We start from the raw sequence: 12510 nt of genomic DNA, 5'->3' as shown, positions 1-12510 counted from the left end.
AAAATCGTTTGACTTTGTCGCCCATGTGAAGGAGGCCTAAATAAGCTGTGCTACAATAGATTTGCAAAGCTAGGTCTCTTTTTTTACTCTCTTTCTCTGTCTCTTTCCCCTGAAAAAAAAGTGGAAAAGAAAAAATGTACAACTTAAAATTGTTGTCGTTCAAACAATTGTCTCTCTCCCCAAAAATTGCCATTTCAGCTGTTGTCAGTCAAGCAGTTGTCTCTCTCCTTCAAGAAATTGCCATTTCATCAGATGTTGGTCAAGCAATTGACTCTCAGACTGAAAAAAATGTCATTTCAGTGGTTGTTAACCAAGCAATTGTCTCATCTCCCTCGTGCAAAACTGCCATTTGAGTGATTGTGTCTCTCTCTTCTTCCAACATTGCCATTTGAGCAGTTGTTGGTCAAGCGATTGTCTTTCTCCCCATGAAATTGCTATTTGGAAATTTAAATTTATATTATGCTTACTTTTAGTTTCGATAATGCAGCAGGCCATTACTCAACTACCAACCGCTCAACGTTTTGGGAATACAATTGCGTGGTGCAGCTACTTTTTTTTCAGATAATGCTTTAGGCAATCGCTTGACTAGCAGCCACTCCATTGTTTCAAAATGACCTTTGCTTGTCTCAAAAGATTCAGGTGACGGCTGGGGGTGAGCGGTGAGTTGCGGGAGTGAGCAGGGGGGAGGCGGGGGGGGGGGGGGGGGAGAGAGAGATCTCCACCCACCCTGTTTCTCCCCGCTCTCCCCCGCTGCTCCCCGCCCCCCATCAACACCCGAATCTTTTGAGATGAGAGGGCAGGTACTCGCAAAAGGCAATACTCGCTCGAGTATTTGCCCTTAGCGAGTACGCTCGCTCGTCTCTAATAGAAACATACTGCTAACTGCAGCTGGGGAACTAGATGAAAATGTGTGTAGTGGGCGGGGTTTAGCTGTCATGAGTTATGGGGAGAGAATACTATACTGTCTGAGATGCAACAAGGGGGTTATGGGAAATGTAGTATAAGCAGCAAACAGGAAGTCTGTGAACAGGATGTAAACAAACAGTGCACAGCTGATTAACGAAGAGCCGAAAATCAAGAGGAAAGGTAATGGATGGATTGACCCTAGTGTGATGAGTTATGACTATTTTGACATTTGACTTTGACCTCAGACTGTAGTGGATATACGCAAAATCTATATTTCTGTGACAGTGGACATACATTTCATATGTAGTGGACCTGTAATAGACAGTTTTACGTATACTATCTTTATCTTCTATATACCGATGACAGCTTTACGCATACTATACATTTCTTACCTTCTATATAGCTATAACAGTATTTTTTCCATTTTGTATTTGCTTACTCACATATATTTTTATATATCTCATATATCCACTTCCTCATATGTACAATGAAACTCTCCGTTTCCCTATACTCTAACAGACTTTAACATTAAGTGGAACACTTTACTTCCCGATTCCTAGCAGACTTTAGCTAAGACAAGTCAGACACATGAAACCGCAGTCTTTAACATTACCGCTTCTTAGCAGATGCACTAGTCAACATAAGCAGTTTACGGGAAATTTATGCAAATAATAGTTCAAGTTATAACCTCCCATCATACTGGACATAGCACCTTGTAATGGGGGCAAGGGACAGAATCTCCTCTTAAAGGGGTTGTCCCGCGGCAGCAAGTGGGTCTATACACTTCTGTATGGCCATATTAATGCACTTTGTAATGTACATTGTGCATTAATTATGAGCCATACAGAAGTTATAAAAAGTTTTTTACTTACCTGCTCCGTTGCTGGCGTCCTCGTTCCCATGGAGCCGACTAATTTTCGCCCTCCGATGGCCAAATTAGCCGCGCTTGCGCAGTCCGGGTCTTCTGCTCTCTTCAATGGAGCCGCTTGTGCAGAATGCCGGCTCCGTGCAGCTCCGCCCCGTCACGTGCCGATTCCAGCCAATCAGGAGGCTGGAATCGGCAATGGACTGCACAGAAGAGCTGCGGTCCACGGAGGGAGCAGACCCCGGCGGCCATCTTCAGCAGGTAAGTATGAAGACGCCGGACCGCCGGGATTCAGGTAAGCGCTGAGTGGTTTGTTTTTTAACCCCTGCATCGGGGTTGTCTCGCGCCGAACGGGGGGGGGGGGGGGGGGGGTTAAAAAAAAAAAAAAACCCGTTTCGGCGCGGGACAACCCCTTTAATAATGCACCGCATTAAATGAAAAGAAGGGTGATAATAACAGGAACAGAACTTTGGGTAAGTTCAAGACGGTTCCTGAATATTAATCAAGGAGCACTGGCAGCTATGAAAAAGTCCGCACAATAGCGGAGACAAATCAACCCGGACCGGTAAGTTAGCTGTCTTGGATAGAGTGCTAGCCTTGATATGATCACAAGGAGCTATGATACCTAACCCAAAATAGTAGATAAAACAACAAAATGGTAGAGCCTGTGACTCTGATGGTGAGTCAAGGCAGTGCATTATTAAGAGGAGATTCTGTCCCTTATGCACTCTTACAAGGTGCTATAATATCATTTGCGATACCTTACCATAGAGTTGACAGAGGCTTTGTATCTTCTATGCCTGAAATCTTGTTTATGGCACGTAGTAAATAAATCACTGGCAATTGAGCTAATTAACATATAGCCTGCTCCTGATGAACTACTGTGTACATCAGTCGGGAAACGCGTCGAGCCGTACTATCTTGCTGTACTATCTACACCTAGAGCTTAACAATTTTGCTACACCTAATGCCAGCATATATTCGTTACTCATCCATTATTTGAGGTCTGGGTATTCATGTCCTAGGGTATTTGACTATTTAAGTTATACCCTTATGCCAGCTTATCTCTGATACCTAGACTCAACCAAGGATCATTCATTAGGTCTGAAGGTATCTCATTACCCATTTGTGAGTCGTTATATGGCATTATAGACTCAGACAAAACGCGATTTTTGTCCATACTACAATCAAGGCTAGGTCATTTGTTCATTTAGTCTCCATCTATCTGACCAACCCAGACTTATATGTTCTCTGTCCTCAGTTCGTCTCTTGTTTTGTTTGTTAGCCCACGTCATAATAATTTTATGGAGTCATAAATAAAAGTTACATTTTAATTTGTACATAAAACAGGGCAAGTACTGAAGCTGCAGTGAAATACAAATAATCAGTGTAGTCAAATAAACAGTTTATGCAACAATAAATCAAAGAAGCTGAGCTATGAAACGATAAATGAATAACTATATACAGTAGCCCATGCAGTGACTAATTAACCCATTCCCATTTGCCCCATGTAAATTAACCTGCTAATGCCATTAATTGTCTTCTGTTGAGCAAATCAAACCGGTAGAACCCTGTTTCAGGCCGCACTTTGCTAAAGGTTTGGTTCGACATGAACCCAAACCAAGCTTTTAGCAAAGTTCTATCCGAAACAAGGTTCTACTGGTTTGGCTTGCTCAGCACTAGTCCTGAACACTGGTGTATAAGACTATCTAAAAGCCATAAAAGCCAAGTATATAACACTCTCACTCTTGGTGAACTTTAAGTTTTGTTCATAAGGATTTGAACTGAACCAAACTTTTTGCAGAAGTTCAGCAAACCAGTCAAAACAGAACTTTTCAAAACTTCGCTCATCACTAGTGTTATATCATAAAGACGACTCCTGTCCACATACCATATTAAGGCACATGGAGGGGCCCCCAACTGCATGCAGTGCATTCAGGAGCTGTAACAATCATCCAGCGTACTTTTACTATTATATCATTGCTATCAGTGATCTATATCTTGGGACAGTATGAATATCACATGCTCTTTGTCTAACATCATACGTTAGAAAAGGAAGTTAGATCTTTATCCATCGATGGGAGACAGAATTAAATATTACTTTTTTCGCAGACGTGATAAAGAAATCCTACATAACTTGTACTCAACTTCATCTTCCTCTAGATTTCAAGAACTAAAATATAAAATTGTATCTCGGTGGTACAAACCCCCGGTATTACTTAACAAAATACAGATAGTCCCCGACTTGCGAACATTCGAGTTACGAATTTCGCAAGATATGAACTATCTGTCCTGCACAGTATGATGCTATGGCATTACATCATACTGAAGCCTGTCCGGTCAGATCACGGTTGCTAGGCAGCCGGGGGCCTTCTGAAAGGCCCTAGGGCTGTCTATGCAGAGCGCCTATCAAGCCGTGCGCTTGATGGGCACTCTGCATAGGCAGCCCTGGGGCCTTTCAGGAGGTCCCCGGCTGCCTAGCAACCGCACAGCGTCCCACGATCTGGAACGGAACCTGTTCGCAAGTCCGGGACCATCTGTTAGATCCAAATTATTCCCCCCTCTGTTGGAGATGCGTAACCAATATAGCTTCCTATGTACATATTTGGTTTTCATGCCCACTTATAAGACCATTTTGGGAGGAAATACAAAGAATACTCTGCTTTATTTTCAAAACTAATGTTACTATCTCTCCCAAGATTATCCTTTTAAACCTAGATATATCGGGCTCTTTAATTAAGAACAAATCAATTTTCTGATTTCTTATAAATGCAGCTAAAATCTTGATCCCCAGATATTGGAGAGATAGTATTCACCTCATTATACCATTCTAGAACAGAATGAGTTGTACTATCTGTTCCTTTGAAAAGATCAAAAGCAGACAAGAAGGGCCACGGAGAAGTTCTGGAACCTTTGGAGTACCTGGTTTACCTTTTTCTATGGAAACCATGTTTCATTACCGAGAATTAAAGGGGTTGTTTCATGAAATCAAGTGGGGTTATACACTTCTGTATGGCCATATTAATGCACTTTGTAATATCGTGCATTAAATATGAGCCATACAGAAGTTATTCACTTACCTGCTCCGTTGCTAGCATCCCCGTCGCCATGGATCCGTCTAAATTCGCTGTCTTCTGGTGTTTTTAGATGCGCTTGCGCATCCCGGTCTTCTCTCTGGTGAATGGGGCCGCTCGTGCCGGAGAGCTGGTCCTTGTAGCTCCGCCCCGTCACGTGTGCCGATTCCAGCCAATCAGGAGGCTGGAATCGGCAATGGACCACACAGAGCCCACGGTGCACCATGGGACAAGACCCGCGGTGCATCGTGGGTGAAGATACCGGCGGCCATCTTGGTAAAGGAAGAAAGAAGTCGCCGCAGCGCGGGGTTCGGGTAAGTAATAAACTTTTTTTTTTTTTAACCCATCCCTTGGGTTTGTCTCGTGCCGAACGGGGGGCCTATTGAATAAAAAAAAAACCCGTTTCGGCGTGAGACAACCCCTTTAATAATACCCCCTAGCCTCTGGATTATCACCCCACCATCTTATTTTATCCTATCAATGTATTAATACGTCGTAATTAGAGATGAGCGAGCACCAAAATGCTCGGGTGCTCGTTACTCGGGACGAAATTTTCGCGATGCTCGAGGGTTCGTTTCGAAAACCGAACCCCATTGAAGTCAATGGGCGACCCGAGCATTTTTGTATATCGCCGATGCTCGCTAAGGTTTCCATTTGTGAAAATCTGGGCAATTCAAGAAAGTGATGGGAACGACACAGCAACGGATAGGGCAGGCGAGGGGCTACATGTTGGGCTGCATCTCAAGTTCCCAGGTCCCACTATTAAGCCACAATAGCGGCAAGAGTGGGCCCCCCTCCCCTCCCAACAACTTTTACTTCTGAAAAGCCCTCATTAGCAATGCTTACCTTAGCTAAGCACCACACTACCTCCAACAAAGCACAATCACTGCCTGCATGACACTCTGCTGCCACTTCTCCTGGGTTACATGCTGCCCCCCCCCCCGCACGACCCAGTGTCCACAGCACACACCAAAGTGTCCCTGCGCAGCCTTCAGCTGCCCTCATGCCACGCCACACTCATGTCTATTTAGAAGTGCGTCTGCCATGAGGAGGAACCGCAGGCACACACTGCAGAGGGTTGGCACGGCTAGGCAGCGACCCTCTTTAAAAGGGCAGGACGATAGCCCACAATGCTGTACAGAAGCAATGAGAAATATAATCCTGTGCCACCGCCATCAGGAGCTGCACACGTGGGCATAGCAATGGGGAACCTATGTGCCACACACTATTCATTCTGTCAAGGTGTCTGCATGCCCCAGTCAGACCGCGGTTTTTTATAAATGGTCACAGGCAGGTACAACTCTGCAATGGGAATTCCGTGTGCACCCACAGCATGGGTGGCTCCCTGGAACCCACCGGCGATACATAAATATATCCCATTGCATTGCCCATCACAGCTGAGGTAATGTCATGTTTAATGCAGGTGGGCTTGGGCCCACACTGCATGCCCCAGTCAGACTGGGGTTCTTTAGAAGTGGACACATGCAGTTACAACTCCGTGTGGACCGACAGCATGGGTGGGTCCCAGGAAGCCACCAGCGGTACATAAATCTATCCCATTGCAGTGCCCAGCACAGCTGAGGTATGTGATGTTTAATGCAGGTGGGTTTGGGCCCACACTGCATGCCCCAGTCAGACTGGGGTTCTTTAGAAGTGGACACATGCAGTTACAACTCCGTGTGGACCGACAGCATGGGTGGCTCCCTGGAACCCACCGGCGGTACATAAATATATCCCATTGCAGTGCCCAGCACAGCTGAGGTAATGTCAGGTTTAATGCAGGTGGGCTAAAAATTACTAGGATTACACTGTAGGCGAGGGCCCAAAAAAATTGGTGTACCAACAGTACTAATGTATCTCAGAAAAATTGCCCATGCCCAACCAAGAGGGCAGGTGAAACCCATTAATCGCTTTGGTTAATGTGGCTTAATTTGTAACTAGGCCTGGAGGCAGCCCAGTTAAAATAAAAATTGGTTCAGGTGCAAGTTTCAACGCTTTAATGAGCATTGAAACGTATAAGCATTGTTTACAAGAGTTATATGACTGAGCCTTGTGGGCCTAAGAAAAATTGCCCGTTCGGCGTGATTACGTGAGGTTTCAGGAGGAGGAGCAGGAGGAGGAGGATGAATATAATACACAGATTGATGAAGCTAAAAGGTCCACGTTTTTGATGGTAATAGAGAACGATGCTTCCATCCGCGGGTGCAGACTACGTATTGTTTAGGTATCGCTGCTGTCCGCTTTTGGAGAAGAGAAGTCTGGGGAAATCCAGGCTTTGTTCATCTTTATGAGTGTAAGCCTGTCGGCACTGTCGGTTGACAGGCGGGTACGCTTATCCGTGATGATTCCCCCAGCCGCACTAAACACCCTCTCTGACAAGACGCTAGCCGCACGACAAGCAAGCACCTCCAGGGCATACAGCGCGAGTTCAGGCCACGTGTCCAGCTTCGACACCCAGTAGTTGTAGGGGGCAGAGGCGTCACCGAGGATGGTCGTGCGATCGGCTACGTACTCCCTCACCATCCTTTTATAGTGCTCCCGCCGACTCAGCCTTGACTGGGGAGCGGTGACACAGTCTTGCTGGGGAGCCATAAAGCTGGCAAAGGCCTTGGAGAGTGTTCCCCTGCCTGTGCTGTACATGCTGCCTGATCTCCGCGCCTCCCATGCTACCTGGCCCTCGGAACTGCGCCTTCTGCCACTAGCGCTGTCGGATGGGAATGTTACCATCTGTTTGTCCGCCAGGGTCCTGTGGTATAGCATCACTCTCGAACCCCTTTCCTCTTCGGGTATGAGAGTGGAAAGGTTCTCCTTATACCGTGGGTAGAGCAGTGTGTACACCCAGTAATCCTTAGTGGCCAGAATGCGTGTAACGCGAGGGTCACGAGAAAGGCATCCTAACATGAAGTCAGCCATGTGTGCCAGGGTACCTGTACGCAACACATGGCTGTCCTCACTAGGAAGATCACTTTCAGGATCCTCCTCCTCCTCCTCCTCCTCAGGCCATACACGCTGAAAGGATGACAGGCAAGCAGCATGTGTACCCTCAGCAGTGGGCCAAGCTGTCTGTTCCCCCTCCTCCTCATGCTCCTCCCCCTCCTCCTCCTCAATGCGCTGAGATATAGACATAAGGGTGCTCTGACTATCCAGCGACATACTGTCTTCACCCGCCTCCGTTTCCGAGCGCAAAGCGTCTGCCTTTATGCTTTGCAGGGAACTTCTCAAGAGGCATAGCAGAGGAATGGTGACGCTAATGATTGCAGCATCGCCGCTCACCACCTGGGTAGACTCCTCAAACTTTCCAAGGACCTGGCAGATGTCTGCCAACCAGGCCCACTCTTCTGTAAAGAATTGAGGAGGCTGATTCCCGCTATGCCGCCCATGTTGGAGTTGGTATTCCACTATAGCTCTACGCTACTCATAGAGTCTGGCCAACATGTGGAGCGTAGAGTTCCACCGTGTGGGCACGTCGCACAGCAGTCGGTGCACTGGCAGATTAAACCGATGTTGCAGGGTGCGCAGGGTGGCAGCGTCCGTGTTGGACTTGTGGAAATGTGCGCTGAGCCGGCGCACCTTTCCGAGCAGGTCTGACAAGTGTGGGTAGCTTTTCAGAAAGCGCTGAACCACCAAATTAAAGACATGGGCCAGGCATGGGCACGTGGGCACGTGCGTAAGGCTGCCGAGCTGCAGAGCCGCCACCAGGTTACGGCCGTTGTCACACACGACCATGCCCTGTTGGAGGCTCAGCGGCGAAAGCCAGCAGTCAGTCTGCTCTGTCAGACCCTGCAGCAGTTCGTGGGCCGTGTGCCTCTTCTCTCCTAAGCTGAGTAGTTTCAGCACGGCCTGCTGACGCTTGCCCACCGCTGTGCTGCCGTGCCGTGCGATACCGACTGCTGGCGACGTGCTGCTGCTGACACATCTTGATTGCGAGACAGAGGTTGCGTTGGAGGAGGAGGGTGGTTTAGTGGAGGAAGCATACACCGCCGCAGATACCAGCACCGAGCTGTGGCCCGCAATTCTGGGGGTGGGTAGGACGTGAGCGGTCCCAGGCTCTGACTCGGTCCCAGCTTCCACTAAATTCACCCAATGTGCCGTCAGGGAGATAGAGTGGCCCTGCCCGCCTGTGCTTGTCCACGTGTCCGTTGTTAAGTGGACCTTGGCAGTAACCGCGTTGGTGAGGGCGCGAACAATGTTGCGGGAGACGTGATCGTGCAGGGCTGGGACGGTACATCAGGAAAAGTAGTGGCGACTGGGAACCGAGTAGCGCGGGGCCGCCGCCATCATGCTTTTGAAAGCCTCAGTTTCCACAAGCCTATACGGCAGCATCTCCAGGCTGATCAATTTGGCTATGTGCACGTTTAACGCTTGAGCGTGCGGGTGCGTGGCGGCGTACTTGCGTTTGCGCTCAAACACTTGCGCTAGCGACGGCTGGACGGTGCGCTGAGAGACATTGGTGGATGGGGCCGAGGACAGCGGAGGTCAGGGTGTGGGTCCAGGCCAGGAGACGGTAGTGCCTGTGTCCTGAGAGGGGGGTTGGATCTCAGTGGCAGGTTGGGGAGAGGCAGTGGTGCAAACCGGAGGCGGTGAACGGCCTTCGTCCCACCTTGTGGGGTGCTTGGCCCTCATATGCCTGCGCATGCTGGTGGTATTACGAGTAGCGCAGAAACAGAACGCTGTAATTAAATGTGTCGCTTATTGGCCTGTGGTTGGAGGCTGAGTTCGCTTACGGAACGCACAGCAGAGCCAGGAAAGAATTTTGCGCAAACCTGCTGTAACACTTAGCTGGCTGCGTATTAATTAGGACTACTACCCCCAGCAGAGACGCAGTACACTCAGGACGGTCACAGGCAGCCCAAATAGAATGTTTTTTCCCAAATTTTTTTGGAAAAGCCCACTGCCTATATACACAGTATATCTCTTTCACTGTCCCTGCCTCACCACTACTGGCCCTGGACTATGTAAAATTACTGCAGACTGAGGACGCAATGCTCTGCACGGCCGATATACAAAAAAAATAAATAAATGTGCAACACTGCAAAAAGCAGCCTCCACAGTACTGCACATGGTTAGATGTGGCCCTAAGAAGGACCGTTGGGGTTCTTGAAGCCTAAAATAACTCCTAACACTCTCCCTATAGCAACTCCAGCAAGACAGCACTTTCCCTGAACTATGTCAGAATGCATCTGTGGCGAGCCGCGGGAGGGGCCGATTTTCTATACTCGGGTGACACCTGATCTCGCCAGCCACTCACTGCAGGGGGGTGGTATAGGGCTTGAACGTCGCAGGGGAAAGTTGTAATGCCTTTCCTGTCTTTCTATTGGCCAGAAAAGCGCGCTAACGTCTCAGAGATGAAAGTGAAAGTAACTCGAACATCGCGTGGTGTTCGCCTCGAGTAACGAGCATCTCGAACACGCTAATACTTGAACGAGTATCAAGTTCGGACGAGTACGCTCGCTCATCTCTAGTCGTAATCTCTTCTTATACTGTTTACAATGTATATTTCAACAGAGCTGTCATTATTTTTGTTTTAGATTTGTCGGTTGTTTGACTGATTTACACTGTGATTATTTCCCTACCTTGATCTCACTTTTGTTGTATTCCCCCTCTTCATACCGTTAATTAATAAATGAAGAATATATGCAAAAAAAACCCAGAAAAGGTAGTTAGACATAGTACATACTGCACATCTGACATCACTATGTACAGGTTAGAGGGTTTGATTGTGCTTTAGTATAATTTTTTGCTGTGTTTTTGTATTTCTTAGGTGAATTTATGTACTTTTGCTTACTTTTAGTCTCCATAAAGGACTTTTCTGCATAAGGCTATATACGGACTTCATTTAAGCACCCGTCTAGGCTTCCCATCTGAGGGTTTCATCTGACATGCTAAAACGGATGGGTGCCTGAACGAGGTGTGACTGCACTCTAATCTCTTTCATAATTTACTATTGTATTATTTTTTTCTCCATATAACTTACATTGTAATCTCAATACCTGTATGTTCTTTATATGTCTTTAACATATACTCCCGGCTTGACTACTGCAACTCGCTACTCATCGGCCTCCCCCGCACTAGACTCACTCCACTCCAATCCATACTAAACGCAGCAGCTAGACTCATTTTTCTATCCAGTCGTTATTCAGACGCCTCTGTATTATGCCAGTCGCAGCATTGGCTGCCCATCCACTGCAGAACTAAATTTAAACTCCTCTACCTCACTCACAAAACTCTGCATGGTGCTGTGCCAGCATACATCGCCTCCCTACTGTCAGTATACCACCCAGCCCGCTCACTCCGATCAGCTAACACACTCTGACAAAAACCCCCGTAATATGAACCTCACATGCTTGCCTCCAGGACTTCACCAGAGCAGCACCCATCCTCTGGAATGCTCTACCCCAAGGCATCTGGACAATTCCCGATGCACGAAATTTCAGACGTGCCTTAAAAACGCACCTCTTCAGGGACGCATACCAAATCTCCTAACCTAGTCCCTTGCCCCTCCCTATGGTGCCCCACCCTGTTTGCCTTCTAATAAATGATCTGTACATGAAATTTCCTATTGCCTGTGTTCCCCACCCCCTGCACCTCCTGTACCACCCTCAACCCATTTGAGTCTAACCCAATGTATCTCACATTGTAATTGTTGCAATTGTTGTATTGTTTTGCATTTATCCATGCCTGAAAGCGCTGCGGAATAAGTTGGCGCTATACAAATAAAGATTATTATTATTATCTGCTCCTACATATTAATGAGGAGCTTTGCCCGTTTCCTGCTATCTTGGAGTACACAACTTCCTCTACATCTCTTTTATAAAATTCTTTTTTATAAATGTTTTCTCTTTTTTTTCCCAAAACAACATGTTTATCGCTGTTAAGTCATGAAGAAATATTACCAAGCCATAACAGAAATGGTGATGTACAGTTCACATTACTGGTGTAATACACAATACAGCTGACCAAACAGGCATGTTACGGAAACAAGTGTGGACCCACTGGACCAAGCAACCGGCTTGGCTTTGGGCTACTCCGGGTGTGGCTGGCAGCTAACCGCTGGTGGTCAGATATAAAATCTAGCCCTTTGCTAGTAAGGAAGAGTACATCTGCCTCTAAGCGGGGTAGGCGTCCTGATAAGAACGGCCCCAATGTATTCCTCTCAGGCCTGACTATCCTTAACGGGACACAGGAGAGAAGTACAGGACTGCAAGCAGACACACATAAAGATATGTATAATTACGCCCAGGAGGTCTATGCTCGGTGACTGAGAAAGGATCACACCAGGATAACATGTTAAGTCAGGGAGCAGCAAACACACAAGATACAGTACGATAGAAAAGTCAGAGATATGAAGGCAATGCTGAAAGACAAAGCCAAACACAAAAATAGGGAAGAAACAAGGGCAGGATAAACAGAAGAACAGGGGCAAGCAGACTGAAGTCAGAGACAGATGACCTAGGAATGCTGGGCGTCAGAAACTAACACACACCAATACTAAGGCAAGGAGGAAGTTCCATATACCGTATTTCCCAGAAAATAAGACACTGTCTTATATTAAATTTTGCCCCAAAAGAGGCACAGTGTCTTATTTTTTTTGAGGGGGGGGGGTGGGTGGCTTACACCCACCCGGTCCGCGGCATCCGAGTCCTAGCACTGGTCTCTGACGCTGTG

This window comes from Eleutherodactylus coqui, chromosome 5 (genome assembly GCF_035609145.1).
Source record: "Eleutherodactylus coqui strain aEleCoq1 chromosome 5, aEleCoq1.hap1, whole genome shotgun sequence".
Taxonomy (NCBI): domain Eukaryota; kingdom Metazoa; phylum Chordata; class Amphibia; order Anura; family Eleutherodactylidae; genus Eleutherodactylus; species Eleutherodactylus coqui.
The sequence above is the reverse complement of the archived record's forward strand: the minus strand, read 5'-3'. Positions refer to the sequence as shown.